Genomic DNA, 16,361 nt, shown 5'->3' with positions numbered 1-16,361 from the left:
TTGAAATGATATAGAGATTTCACACTTAAACAGTATAATATATTCAGACACTTAGCCAAAACAGACAAAATATCAAACCAAGGATAATGGGAAAACCCATGTACACTGAAAAATTAAACGTGTGGTTCTATCCATGCCTTCAGTTGAGAGAGAAAACAATATATTTAGTCTACCAAATTCTGTATTAGTTCCATTGGAAAATGGATAGAATATACTTTATTTATTTATTTTTTCATGGAGGAGGTTGTTTAATAGACTGAGGACAAGACAAAATAGAAAACCTTCCAAGGACTGGCCATGGGAAAAGACCACACAGACCACAGAGGCTAGCAAGAGCACTACTCAGTTGCCTGGAGGAAGGAGAGACATATTTCCAGAACAATCTGAGGGAAGTGGGGGCCTTAGCATGGGGGACATAGGAGACGGATATACCTAAGGATTTGAGGGGTGAGCCCTAGAGGCAGAGGGTGGACCCTGAGCAGAAAGGTGGACTCCAGGAGGAGGCTGGGGGTGCACCCCTGGTGCCTGAGGGTAGATCCCAGGGGCTGGGGGGTGTATGCCAGGGGCTTTAGGGTAAACTGCAGGAGCAGGTGGGTACAACACCGGAGCCTGAGGATGAACTCCAGCTGATGGAAGAAGGTGGACGCCTGGGGCTGGTGGGTGCATTCCAGGGGCTGAGGAATAGACTCCAGAGGTATGTGGATATAAAACTGGGGCTGGGGGTGCACCCCAGGAGCTGGTGGGGGCATCTGGGTAGGTCCAGGGGGGCCAGAGGAAGCAGGTCCAGTAGGGGGCATAGGAGGAAGAAGCAGGCCACCAGGTAGAGGTGGGGTCAAGGCATCAGGGGGTGGTGGAAGAGAAGGCAGTCCATTCATGTGTGTGGGGGGGGGCAGCTTGACACCTGGGGGTCCTGCTGAGAGGCTGGGTAGGGCCCAGGCTTCTCTATCTTAAAGTGGAACTGAAGAAAAAAATGCTTAGTCTCTCGGTTCCAGTGAGTCCAAAACTTGTCCTCGCCTTGTCAATCTCCTGGCTTAGCACCTTGTAAGGGCTGAGCTAGGGCTCAACAGCCATGAGCAAGTACTGCCTGTGGTGGTCCAGAGGCTCTATCCTCTGCACATAGGCAGACATGAAGTGGTGGTGTGGCATGATACCCTCTGCAATCTCGGGGTAGTCAATGTGGAACAGCGGGCTCTGCTGGCCCATCTCTGTGTCCCTCTGCTTGGTCACTTTGTAGCCAGGGTGGCCAATCTTCACAAACTTCTTTACTTACACCTTGACCTCCGGTGCAGGCTGGGCGGGGGCTTTTTTGGCCCCCTTGGCAGCTCACAGGGCCAAGTTAGTCTGATGTTTCTTCCCTTGGATGTGAGCCAGGTAGCTCCCCTCATTGCTATTCAGAGTCAGGCAGGGTTTGCACTCATAGTATCCCAGGTGGTTCTTCATAAAATAAGGGTCCTTGTTGACATCATGGTTTCCAGGGTTAGTTACCACAGGCACTCTCTCCAGTCTGGTTGCTCTCAGAGGAGGTCCCCACTCACAGTTTTGCCTCCAAGTCGGTGCTGAAAGTCCATGAGGCAGGCCTGAGTACTTTAGGGGACAGGTAGAAACCATGTAGCTCCTCACCAACACCAAGGCCTCGCTACCCAGGCTTACTCTCCACAAAGGCCAGAAAACACTTTAATAGAAAGTTTGAGCACCTCACTCTCTGCATCAGTCAGAGCAATAAAATGAACCATCAGATTTGGGAAGAATTACCTGGCAAGCAATATTTACCTCCAACATTTTGAACAGATTGCCTCACACTAACTATTTTGTTACCAAAGAAAAATCTTTCCATCTAGTTTTCATAGTTTGTACCTACTCTTGTTTCATAAAAACATAAAATCGAATCACGCAATCTCTCAAATTACAATGAAATCTAGTTTTGTGTTAATAAAAGAAATTATGGAAATGTCTACATTCCTGAAAATTAAAAAGAATTCTTCTAAATAGCTAAGTGCTCACAGAAGAAAGAAAAGTACACTTCCAGGTCAATCAAAATAAAAGCAAAGTTACCCTCACATTTCCTTGTAAACCAGTGATGCACAGTGTTGTGTCAGAAACAAGCATTTTGTCTTATAGACTGCCTGTTGCTTTGGGAAATGAGGGAAGAAAGAACAGTGGCCGGGGCACTAGGAGGAGGTTTTGCTCTCAATGGTTCTGGGAGGCCCTGAGATTCGGACAGGCTAAAGCTTCCAGGTTTCCCATTCAAAGCAATGTCCTTAGTGCCCTTTCTCTCTCCAAGAAGGCCCTACACCTTTTTAGTATCTCCACAAACTGAAGTCACACCTTCAATACAAGACCCCCTTGGAAGACTTCTTAGGTCCAGGCCACACATACACGGGGGAAATATTTAAGTAGCAAATGTCCATATTATAGAAGAAAAAAGACCAACCCAAGAATAGACCACAATGACTGCTCACTTTAAATAACTAGAAATTTAAAACTAAACTAAATCCAAAGTGAGCAGAGGAAATGATAGAATTTATTTTAGAAATTAAATACAAACTCAAAAACCCATAAAATCAATACTACTAAAACTTGACTCTGAATTGGCAAATGTTATTAGCAAGACTTTTAGCTATTAGTAAAGAAAAGACAGAGAACTTAGATGGGTAGAGTGATGAATTAAAGGAAGTTAATTGTTTTGATTTTACAGAAATGAAAAGAAATAGAGATACTGTAAGTAATTGTGTACTAAATTCAAAACCTAGATGGGAAGGAAAAAGACAGAAACTGACTAAATGCTGTGAGGAAGACAGTAAGTAAAACTTAAAAAGTCTTGTAACTACTGAGGTCAACATAGTCAAAAAAAGAATCATAGTGGAGATTCATGACTGTAGGCCAAATGTTCCCTTTCATATGAAAGGCAGACCAACAGAACAAGACCATAGATGAACAGTCATTCAAATATAAACAAACATTGCAATGTACAAAACAATGATTATCATATTAACAAGTGGGATTACTGCAAAGTTTAACAGCACAGATGAATTAATGGAAAGTATCCCATGAGAAGAATGAAAATGAAAACTCATGTGCTGATTTTTTTCACACAATCTCATTCACTTCCATGATGAAAAGCATACAAAATCTTAAAAGACAACTTCAATTTGATCAAGGGCATAGACATAAAACCACAGCTAATGCATTCGTGGATGGAAAGGAAATTTCTTCCCTAGTTTAGAATAGTAAAAGGCAATTCCCATCCCCCAACTTGTATTCTATATTGTGCTAGAAAGTCACAGAGACGGGAAGTGGATTGGTATTTTCAGAGGTTGAGGGCCAGTGAATTGAGAGCAATTGCTGGTGGACATAGTTTACTTTTTGGAAAATTAAATGGGATAGCATCACATAGTAGCAATAATGTCACATCTTTGTACTTATACTTCTATGCTACCAAATTATACATTTAAAAGATCAAGTTGTATGCTCTCTGAATTATTGTCCAATGGAAAACAAACCTACAGATATAGTGGCCATCTAAAACCTTCAATGCTATTGGTTTAATAAAGAATACAACAATGAGTATAATGCCTGTAAGGGTATTTAATTACTATCCATCATCATGTCTTTGTCATATGCCATAAAAATTATGAATTAGAAAAAACGAGAAAACGTCAGAAAGACAGCTGATAGTTATACAGCCAGGACCTGTGCAAATATTATACATAAGTACAGTTTTAGTTTTTTTATACATTCTATAATTAAGTAATATATGCATGAAACTAATGTTTATAGGTTAAGATAGAACAAAAGAGGAAACCCATCAAATACAGATAGATAAACTTAGTAAAAGATGAAGAAGATAATTTTTGAAAATATAATAGCAATTTAAATAATCATAAAGCATTTAAGTTTATCCATAAAAATGGAAAAAACTGTCAAATATTATATTTAAGATAAAATTGTATGAAAATTACAGCACATAAAAGGGAAAAGAAATGTTAAGGGAGAACTCTAGAATAAAACCAAAGCTGCTTATTAATATAAATTGATATGACACAGAGATTAAAGCTCAACAGATATCATAAATAAGAGAGAAATAGAAAAGTAATCCACCAATGATGCAAGTAAAACTTATATATATCGAGCTAGAGAGATGGCTCAGAGGTTAAGAGCACTGACTGCTCTTCCAGAGGTCCTGAGTTCAAGTCCCAGCAACCACATGGTGGCTCACAACCACCTGTAATGAGATCTGACTCTGATGCCCTCTTCTGGTGTCTGAAGACAGCTACAGTGTACTTACATATAATAATAAATAAACAAATCTTTAAAAAAAACATATATATCTTGTAACAATCTCAATTTATACCAACAAAATGAATTATAGGGAGAAAGAGACAGGATTTGTTTGTGATATTTTCGATTTGATATTTTGTTTGTAAACTATCAAACAGATTGAGTGGAAAGAAACAGTAAACTGTAGCTTTGTGGAGCACAACTTACATGTTCATACAATGAAAAGAATACTGGGTAAGAAAGAGCTTTGTATACAAGCCAGGAGAGAAAGGATACATAGTCAAATTTTACTCCAAAGAAGCTAAAAACAAAATGTGTAGAAAATTAAATGTTCTAAGGAATTCACAACAATTCATAATGCAATAAAAAAATATAACTTTTACATATTGTCTAAGCCAAATGTTTAGTATCAGGAAATTTTATATATGCATGTAAGTTTATACATACACACATAAATAAACACCAAAATTATTTACATATGTTTATTAACATAATATTACAGTTATATAATATATTATATAATAATTGATAAATATATAAATATTATGGCATTTATAAGCTGTAGAGGAAAACAGAATTATAAAAACAATGGAAGATGGAGAGAAAATAAGAATGCAAAAATATGCCAAACTGGAATATTTTAAATTATGAAAAGACATTTGGCTGCTTTAAAAATTTAAGAAATCAATGTGTAATTTCATCATTGATATCAAAAGCATTTTTAAATACCTTTATCAATTTTTTTATAATTTCAAACGGTGTAATTTGATAAATTAACTCCCAGCTTCTTTCCTAACTCCTCCCAGATCCACTCACCATTCGCTACTTCCCCGTCACTTATCCTTTTGATGAGCTATGAAAAGCTGATGGCTTCCAGGAGATTGGAGGAGAGTCAGTGTTCTCTAAGGGTATGGCTCTTAGTTGGTTGACCATGATCCAGTAACTGGCTCTATACCCAGGAGTATATGGGCAGCAAAAATTGAAGTTGATGAATTATGCATGACAGTAACATTTATTAAATGTATCGGGGAAATACATCTATGAGCACATCCAAACATTGTTAACAGGCATGTAAGTTGGTATACTAATTTCTTTCTTAATTTTCTTTCATTTATATTCCTTATTAGCATTTCTCCATTATTTATCATGTTCTCCATCCTAAAGTTCAGCTTTATATAAAGTCTTTTGGTTATTGGCTTTCTGGTCTGTTCAGCAGTAGACTGCAAAGGTAAAAGGAACAAAAATGGAAACAATACCCCAGTGTTCATACAAAAAGATATTTGTAGTTAAAGTCTTTCTCTATGTTATAATAGAACATATAATTGTAAGAGAAGCTAGGAATGGTTAAAATATTTTATACCTTAATTCCATGCAGTTCTGCTTATAAAAACGTAACATGAATAAGCTCTTACATCTATATCCTATATCCTACACCTAGATTATATATATATATATATATATGTGTGTGTGTGTGTGTGTGTGTGTGTGTGTGTGTGTGTGTGTGTATGTGTGTGTGTATGTGAGTCTGTATGTATCTGTGTGCGTGTCTGTGTCTATGTTAGTGTGAGTGCACACATGCTACAATTCTGGTAAAGGAATATTCAGAGTAATTAAAAATGTAGGAGAAACAGCCAACATATTCAAAATGATTTAAAATGAATATATTGTCCAATACATCTATAAAAATATTAAATGAGAAACTATTATAATAGTATTATATACAGTGTAAATACAGTGTAAAAATAATTGTATGTGTGCTTAGGACAGTAAATGTTAAAATATGTACTTTAAATTGTAAAGAGGAACTGAGGTTATCCAACTTCATTCAAGTTATTTTTTTAAATAAATTGAAAAAATGAAAATTAACAGTTCTTCTTTGGTGCTTTAGGGAATTGCATATCATAGAAAACTTCTAACTCCAAAATTAGAAACAAAGAACACAAAAATTTCGGTTTTCCAGGATGGAAGCCAGCCATGGAGCTGGTATTTAGGAGGGAAATCAAGCCAGCTTGTCATTCATCTTTGATCAATTGAAGGAGACAAAAATGAGGATAATCACAAGGCTTAACCACACCATGGTTCCCAATTGTAAGAGGGAGTCACAGTTCCAAAGATTTACTTAACATTGTTTTATAATCTCAGAGCATGTATTACACAAGAACACATATCAAGGGAGAAAGGTTTTACATAAAATGGTGGCTTGCCTTTGCCTTGATAGTGCTGGGAGTAAGGGCATGTGTTACACTGTACCTGGCCACAAAATACAATTTTAAATATGCCAAATAATTTTCAGACTTGTCTGTCAAAGACATCACTCCTCTTTAGAGAAACTTAAAGACAGCTGAAGAAATAGAACTGGGAAGCAGAGGAAAAGAATGAGCCCCGTGCACTGTCCCACACTTTGGGGCTGATAACCTTGCTTACATTTATTCAGTACATTCTACAAAGAAACAGCAAAATCATAAGGCTTTCTAAAAGACCAAATGTGAAGGGGATAAGTTGAAAAGACATAACAAACATCAAAACATGATTCATACCTAGTAGATCTTGTGGGCTTGTTTGTTTCAGGCAATAGATACAGAAATTTCCAAAACTGAAAAGAAAACCTTTCAAATTACAAGTATATAGTGCTCTGTGAGCAGCATGTAGAACACAAACACACATATACACATAAATACACAGACGCACATATGCTCACACAAACACACACACACACACAGACACACATATACATACACTCAGATGCATGCACAGACACACACACATGCTATAAAAACATGCTACAAGTGTACAATCTACAAACTGCAAATGATTCAGGACAAGGATGTGTGTGTGTGTGTGTGTGTGTGTGTGTGTGTGTGTGTGTGTGTGTATGTGTGTGTGGGCTGATATAAAACCCCTTCATAAGTTTTGAGTGAATTCTTATAAATTTATTTTCTTAAGAGTATTTGACCAGCACTTGGGAGGCAGAGACAGGCGGATTTCTGATTTCGAGGCCAGCCTGGTCTACAGAGTGAGTTCTAGGACAGCCAAGGCTACAGAGAGAAACCCTGTCTCAAAAAAAAAAAAAAAAAGAGTATTTGAACCATGCCTTATCTTTAGTTTTAAGAAAAACTGGGCAGGAGAGCTAGCAGAAACAACCCACACTGTAGACCTATAGAACTATAAGAGGATAACCTTTGTACAATGTTGCACCAAGAGAAAACTAAGACTTTCTTGGCACTAGAACCTTCTAAAGCATTGCCAAATGGCCCCATTCTGTCTTTGCTTAAATCTTTTCCTTACAGTATATTTTCCCCAGTTTAGAATTGAGGAATGTGTATAGTCCTACTTGAATACTATTTATGTTAAGTCCTTGCAAATCTATAAGGAAACAAGATATAGTAGAGAAATAAATAAAGCTTTAAAATAATATTTTAAGAGAAAAAGAAGCATACAAAGTCTCTAATATCCTATGATAGTTGGAAGGAAACCATGCAAGTAAGAAGATGGGTAAAATGGATAGAGTGAAAATGTTAAAAAAAAAAAAACAAAAACCAAAAAAAACCTATCAAACAAACAAACTCAGCATCAATTTAGATTTTATAATCAGTGAAGGTATCCCTGAGGCTTACAGGTTGTAATTCAGTTAGTACAATAATGGCTATTTACTATCAGAAAGGGCAAGAGTTCAATAGTCCTTGACCAGAATCTAATTCACAAGGCTGGACATCTCAACTGGTCCTCATTATATGTTGGAATCCTCTAAAAGTCTCAAATGCCAGAGATGGAATGGACTTGTCAGTGCAAATGAAGGCAAGCAGGCAAAAAGCAAAGGCTATGACTGAGATTTTGGGTGGGTGGTCTGGCCTTAAATGATCCAGTCAAGAAAAATCTCTCATAGATGTGCTCAGCTGCTTGGACTTTAGGAACATATAACAGGAGAAAAATACCATGAAGTAGAAAACACGTTAGACACATATTCTCACCTCTGTATGCATCCATATGATTCACACAGTAGTAAATACCATAGTCAATGAAAAATTAACATTTTTCACTTTCACTGAAAATTAAGTAGCATCCATAAATGTAGACACAAAATAAGATCATTTAAATTTTGCTGATAACTATTGATTATGTATCACAGATTAAAAATTAGTTCTAAGCCTAGAAAGTTGGTTCATGATTAAGAGGACTTGGTGCTCTTGCAGAGGACCTGACTTGGTTCTCAGGACCTATGCCAAGTGGTTCAATCCACCTTTAAATTTAGCACTTGGAGAACCATATGGTCAATGTATATATACACACAGACAAATGCACATATATGTGTGAGCATTAAAAACAATTTATGCTAATTTTGAAAAGTGATATCATTAATTTGTATAATAAATCCCTATGTGGACCAACTCATTGTAAATATTAGCCTTAAAATTTTGATGTAAATTTCACTCTCAATTATAATTTTATATAATCACACAACAGTGATAAGAATCTATCAGACATGGATTCTGATCAGTGATTCTTAAATATATTCATTGACAAGCAAGGGTAGGGTTGCCTTACATACAATTTTACAGGCAGAATATAAAATTAGAAATATGTAAAACCTATAGAACAGAGTGTAGTTCTCAACTATAGATGAAAAAATACTTTATAATTTAGGACATTTACTGTAGCACAATGAATAAGATGTTTGAAATATGCAAATTCATTCCACATATTTTTTTTAAAGAACATAACTGGTATGAACTAAATACTCACGAGTATATTTCTCCCTCTCCAAATCACTATCAACTACACAGATATCTGAATGTTTGCTACCTAAATAATTGCACCACATGAATTAACATTTAATTTCTCCACTTTATTCAAAGGCCATCTTACTGAAAGTACATTCTAGAAAACAAAGTATCATTCTCTTAAAATCTTGACATAATTCAAGCTGAAGCTTATATACTTATATACTAGACTTTAAATTTTTTAAGCTCTACTCATGTAAGGGTATATAAATGTCTTGATCTACATAATTTCCAGAAACTGAAAGAAAGAGTTAAAACCTAAATATCATTTCTCTTAAAAACTGTCCCATGTTCTATAGAACTCACTGACTATATAGTTCTACAGTTATGACAAACCACTGTGTGATCAGGTTTCCTGTGTCTAGTAGTGAACATTCTTTCATTTATTTATTTTTGATAAAGGCATTTACATGACAATAAAAGAATGAATGGTAAATGGGAAGAAGGTTGTCAATCAAGAAGTTCTGTTTCCCTTCTGCAAAGGGCATAAACCTGTGCTGGTTAATGAAGTATTGTCTATGTCTAGCTCACCTGTAAGATGAAGTTGACCACATCTGAACTGGAGAACACTTAAAGAGACTGGAAAAGAGATCTATGTTTTTACATACACGCTTCCAAGGACCATTAATATTGTCAGCCTAATATGCTTTTTTTTATACCTCATAATAATTCTAAACTTTTTCTAGTTTGGAAACTATATACTAAAATATCTTAACCATAATCAATTAAAATTACTATAACTGCTGATTTTATCCTATACCACTGCATCTTTCTTTGCCATGGTATAGTTATTTGATGAATTAAACAAAATGAAAGGATTGGGGAGGATGGTGATAGATTAGAGGGCCGTTTTTATTTAACTCATTAATTTGAATTTAATGTTACTCTGATAAAAGCTGTGAGTCACATGAGGCAAGTTAATAGCCTCTGTCCATATGTCATAGTTGAATACCCATGATGTCATCCCCAATTCAGCCACACCTATGTTCTGCAATGATGCAGTGATGGGTGTCCTGGAATTTTTTTCCATGTAATTAATAGTTTCAGTGAATAGGACAAAAATTTAAAATACCCAGAAAATACATAAATTTCTTAGAAGTCAAAGAAAGAAAACATCTCTGAGGATCAGAGCAATGTTCTGGATATCCCTTAAGGAAAGCAATGATGATTTTTTTTGTAAATTATTAGTATATAACTTTCCTAAAAGATATATGCATGTTGATAATTAAGTTGGGATTGCTCTTAATATCAAGTGTTAGATGTTTTACATGAAAAGTCAAGGCAGGCTTTTGAGTATGTATGGAGATAGCAATATTACTTATGCTTATGAGCTCACTAGTTCTAATAGTTGTCATAATTAAAAATAGATGTACTCTTATGTTCCAAAAGATAGCATTAAAACATTGATTGCTGTATTTATCATGCACATTGAACAATGAAGAATGCCAGTTTCTTCAAATGCAGCCACAGAGAGTGTACAAAAGTGAGAATGTGGAGGATGTACTGAAGAGGATGCTGTGTCTTATGACTATTTGACAAATAGGACCTCTTTCAAAAATACAGAGTGAACTTCTAAGTCTGCAGGATCTTATTGTCTTATTGTCAAAACCACTAAGATATCAACAACAGGGAAAGGAGAAAGGGAGTCTTAGATCTGAGATGGCACTGGAAAGATAGATGAAGAAACATAAGCTGATTGTTTTGGAATTGAACAAGTAGTGCCAAGGAATCTTTTCTTCTCATCCCATTGTAGCATTTTACAATTATTTCCTTACCACGTTTATGGCTTAGTACTACAGACAATCCATTCATTCTGTTATCTTTGAGAATATAACATTTCCTAAGCCTATTCACCAGTATGTTTACAGAATGATTCAACAACTTATCATAGAAGGCAAATAAAATATTTAAAATATTTCCCTTACTAAATATGTAAAAATTTTCATTAATATATATTATAAGTTTATGTTCCAGAAGCTGAAAACTATTGGTAAAGTGATTTTCTTCAGTTCATTGCCTCTTGGGTCCATTTTATTGCTAGTGTAATGACCTGTTGTGAGAGTCTGATGACTTGATACATGTTTTTGAAGAGTAACCCAAGACCAAATTAAGATCATTTATTACTTACTTCATTGTAGAGAAAGATGTACATAAATCTGATACATGCTTCTGTATTTCTTCTATGTGTATGTAGTCCAGTCTCTATACAAATCCTAGAACTCATTATAATCCCTAGCTATATGTAAAATCTCTAAGATATTGTAGTTTGTTCAAATAAAATTTTCATAATTGTAACCCTCCCTGAAATTAACCTTTGATGCATCAAGAAGTAGAAGGAAATAGAGACTATTCTGAGACTCTGTTTAAAATTTGCCTCCCATATGCCAGTAAGTATGTATGCTTCAGAATGTATGCAACCAGAAGTGCATGCTCTGCAAGAACTTACATATAGGCATATAGTAGCTGCAGGAGAATAGAAAAGCTCTGTAGTATTCAATAGTTTTTTTTAAATCAATCTGTTTAGATTTTATGCTTTTACATTTCTCTTGTCTTTGTGATTTCTGTTTTCCCTTCAGCTCAGAGATAATGGCTTTTAGTGCCTCTTAGTGTTAATAACATAGCTGTATGTGTTTCTCAAGTTAACACAACTGCCCTCTCTCAGGAAGAATTCATCTTTCATGTCTTATTCTCACAGTAATATTGTCATGCTTAAACTAGTACTTTAGTTGTCTATCTTCTGGCCTGCTCCCAAACAAAACAAGTCATATGCTTATATTTCCTGTAGTATTTTCAATATCTATCTGTAAAAATCCAATGAATCAGATCTCGTCTACATGGGAGAGGAAGCAATATGTTCTCTACTGAATTTTGGTGTTATGTCAATTCTTTTATTGTTTGATATAAATTAGATTGCAAATGGGGTCTGCTTTCTTGGCACCCCATAAAATACTTAATATCTAATGCACAAATAGCATTATACTGAGTGGACATTATAATCAGAAAGTAGCATGCTTTAGGTCTATGATGTCTTTGTCAGACGTTATTATGGCATGGAATGAGATATCTACTCTGAAAGTTGGAAACATCTCGCATTGGAAGCATTATTGGAGCATGTTCGGACATACTTTCTAAAGGGAAATTCTGTTTTTGCCACTTATTTCTGGTAGTGTAGATTTTAGACTAATCACACATCACTTTGAAATGTGCTGCTTTAAATTAAGTATTGAAAACCTTTTATAAATGCCAGTGTTGAGATATATCCAGAGAAAATTACTGTCCATAGTAATTCTAAGGACTAGTGCAGGCTGCTCCATCACCAGAAATTTGTGAACACAGATCCCTGAAAACTGACTGGAAAACAAGAATGCTATGTGGAGCCAATTACAGGCTTTTAGGACTCACATATTGGAACTTGAGGATTTAGGAGAAATTCTTCCATTCCTCTGTATGTTATGATCTTTTCTTCTTTGTAGAAATATTTCCTAGCTTGTTGATGGACCATTGGAGAGACAGAACCCATGATTATGTCATGGGTGAATGTCAAACTAAAACCACAATTCTAGAGTACAAGTTTAACCAGAACCACAGCTTGTATCTTGTATTGTTTCATCTCCTCAATCTATATCAAGTTCTTGTAGGAATTTCTCAAGTATACCTTTGAATTACTGAACACTATATTTACTTTTCATGTGAGCACAGAGAAATGTAAAAATCAAGACACAGAAAAAGAAAGCCTTAGGTTATTTATTACTTGTAGTTATTCATTAGCCTATTTAGGATATTTGCCACTTCTAAAATTGCAACTTATTTTTGATGATGTGATTTTAATTGTATTTCCATTTAAAAGTTACAAGAATTTTTCATTCATTAGTATTTTCTAGCAACATTAGCTTGTTTTTCTATGTAAGAGTACATCCTTATCCTACATCCTTGTTTTCATTACTCCCATAGCTCACAAGTATACTTTTTTCAATCTTTGTTCTTATGTTTTTGTTCACTTGGGGTTTATACACTTTAGGTAAACAAACAAACATTCAAAAACTGGACTCACACTAGACTTATAAGAATGAAATGAAATTCTGTTTGTCTCTCCTTATTTTTCCTAGAGTATCAAGTTGCTAAAGGAAGGCCTTCCTGGTGATTTGATTTTATATCTGGTTTTATGATTGTAAGAACATTTTTTCTGTCTTCTTCTGAGGAAATGGCATATAGTGTTTGCAAAGATTTTCTTTTTATCATTCAATTATAATCTGCTAAGATTTCCAAATAAATATTGCAACAAAATGTCTCCTCCTGTATTGTGAAAAACTTTCTTGGGTTCAGAGATGTGTTCTTACCTTTCATATTAAATAATCTAAAGCTATGAGAATTTTTGTTCTAATGACAAATAACATAACTTTTTAACAATCCCTTGCAGGATTTATCTATCTCAAAGAGATCCACTTATGTTCTAAGGAAAAGAACAAAAAGGTTTAAAGTATAAACATAATCTACAGATCTCTTTTAAAATACACACTTTTATTTTATTGATAATAATATTTTCATACAATATATTCTGATGACAGGCTCCCATTTCCCACCTTCTTTGGGATCTTCCCCACCTTCAACCAACCTAACTTTATGCAGTTTCTTTTTTTTTTTCTCTTTTTATAAAACATACAGGCAAGCAAACAGGACAAAAAAAGCACAAGAAATACACAAACCAAAATAAAACACATGAAAACACAAAATTGGAAACTACAATTTATAAATATGAGAACGACAAGAAGGACAAAATTGCCTAAACAAAGCAATATAAGACAAAATCTACAAAAATGCTATTGAGTTTGTTTAATGCTGAACTTCCAACAAAGGTGTGGTTAATATACTGAGTGAAAGTTCATTCGAGAAAAATTAATGTTTCCTTCGCAAGTGGTTGTCAGCTGAGATAGGATCTTACTTAGGGGTGGACTTTGTATCTGCATCCCTCTCAGTGTTGGGACTTCCTTTGACTTGACCCTACGCATGCTGCCTGCCTCTGTGAATTCATATGTGTCATTCTTACATCTGCAAAACACAGATTCCCTGGCACATCTCCTCTGGCTTTTAAAATCTTTTCATCTCTTCTTCTACATAGTTCCCATAACCCTGAGGGATTGATAAAGACAATCCTATTTAGGACTCATGCAAAGACTCGCAATCTCTTTACTTTGTCAAATAGTGGGTCTCTGTGTAAGTTCCTATCTACTGCAAGAGAATGGTGGCTGAGAGAGGTGCTGATCTATGTGTAGAGTGTGATGTCATTAGGAGCAATGTTCTTATTATGTTCCTTCAGCAGCACAATGGTGTTTGGTGTCACGTAGGCCAATAGCCTACACAATCTCAGGTTCTTAGATGACTCAGTAGTGTCAGCCATGGACTCTATCACATTGTACGGGCCTTAAATCCATTCAGTGAGTGGTTGGTTGCTCTCAAAACATGTTTTTCATGATTATACCAGCATACCATGCAGGCAGGTTATCACCGTAGATCACAAGATTTGTATCTGCTCTGGTGGTTGCCTTTCACCAACAGGTAACATGCAGAGAAACTTTCAGTATCATGAAAGTAGGGGTGCAGGCTCTAGTTGTGTACCAGTTTCACTTCCTTATGTTCAGTGAGACATGTAAGTGGTGTATTCAGCAATGCGGACTAACCACCATTTTGGGAGCAGGTAACCAATAGTCAGGTGTTTGGGAATTTTCATGTAGCCCCTTTGGCCAAAAACTAAATTAAACATAAATTGTTTCTGACTTTGAAGATTTCACTTAGTGGCAAAATATATCTAGTTGGAGGATTATCTGCCTCATTGTTTAGTTATTCTATTTAGAGTTCCTTCATATATGTACATATTTTAAGATGCTTCTACTATAGAAAGCTTCCATATGATACCTCACATGGTCCATAGCTCCTCCTATCTTCCCTCACACTTCACCTTTAATTCCCCAATCCAGTTTTCATCCTGTCTCTTTCTAGCTATATATTCTATTTCCTCTTCTTTGTAAAATGTCCCCCTCTCCAATAATGCTACACACGATACTTAACCATTGTGATTTTGTGGACTATAACATGCCTAGCAGAGGCTTTATTGCTTACATTCACATATAACAGAATACATAAATATGTGTCTTTTATGATTTTAAAACCTCACTTTGGATGAGGTTTTTTTCAATCTTTATCTATTCACCTACAAATTTCATATTTTTTTTAAGAGCTGAATACCATTCCATTGTGCACCAGATTTTTATTATCCATTTTCTGGTGAGGAATATCTAGGTTGTTTTCAATTGTTGACTGTTATGAATAAAGCTGCAGTGACTATAGATGAAAAGGGTCTGAGTAGTAAAATGTAAGTCCTTTTGGTAGATGCCCAGAAGTGTTATAGCTGGATTTTGAGATAGATCTATGCCCAACTTCCTGATTAACTCACACACTGATTTTCATACTGTGTGTACAATGTTGAACTCCCAACTGCCATGAATAATCAACCCTCTTTCCCCACAGTCTCACCAGCATGAGTTGTCATTTGTTGTTTGTTGACCTTAGTCATTCTGGCTAGTTTAAGATGAAATTATGAAGTAATTGTGATCTTCACGTCCCTGATGGCTAATGATGCTGAATATTTCTTTCCATGTTTCTCAGCCATTTGTATTTCTACTTTTCAGAAATCTCTGTTTAGTTCTCTTCCTAATTTATTAATTAAGTTATTTGTTTTCTTGATTTCCAAGGTTTCTTAGTTATTCTATTTTTGATATTAACCCTCTATAGGATATGCAATTGAAAAAGGTATTTCTTTTATTTTGATTGCTTGTTAGTTTATAAGCCACTACATTGTTAAATTGGTTAATGTTCTATCTCTTGTTTTAAATTCTGAAAACTTGTCTTCATTAGAATTTGTAGGAATGTACATTTTTATAGTGAAGTTTACAGAAGTATTTTAATGAATTTAGAAAGAAACAGATAGATAGATAGATAAATAGATAGATAGATAGATAGATAGATAGATAGATAGATAGAGGTATATAAATCATATTTAAATGACCATCAAAATTCCATAGAACCATTGTGAGCAATATAACCTTCCAATGCTTTCATGAAATGTTAAGTATAAGAAATATTCTAGGGGTAATAAGATTGCTCCATGAGTAAACATGACAACTTGAGCTCAATTCCAGAAATCCACAGGCTGTAAAGACAGAATGTACCCTCAAAATTATCCTCTGATTTCCAAGGACATACTGTGGCTCATATGTACACAAAAATTGCACAAAAATAAAAATGTATATA

The 16,361-nt window shown here is 35.1% G+C and overlaps 1 pseudogene; it reads right to left on the bottom strand.

Annotated features, from left to right (window-relative positions):
- Positions 1–342: 342 nt before the first annotated feature.
- LOC116088098 lies at positions 343–1,568 on the bottom strand (annotated as a pseudogene).
- Positions 1,569–16,361: the final 14,793 nt, after the last annotated feature.

The sequence above is a fragment of the Mastomys coucha genome, unplaced genomic scaffold, assembly GCF_008632895.1.
Source record: "Mastomys coucha isolate ucsf_1 unplaced genomic scaffold, UCSF_Mcou_1 pScaffold14, whole genome shotgun sequence".
NCBI lineage: Eukaryota > Metazoa > Chordata > Mammalia > Rodentia > Muridae > Mastomys > Mastomys coucha.
The sequence above is the reverse complement of the archived record's forward strand: the minus strand, read 5'-3'. Positions and strand labels throughout refer to the sequence as shown.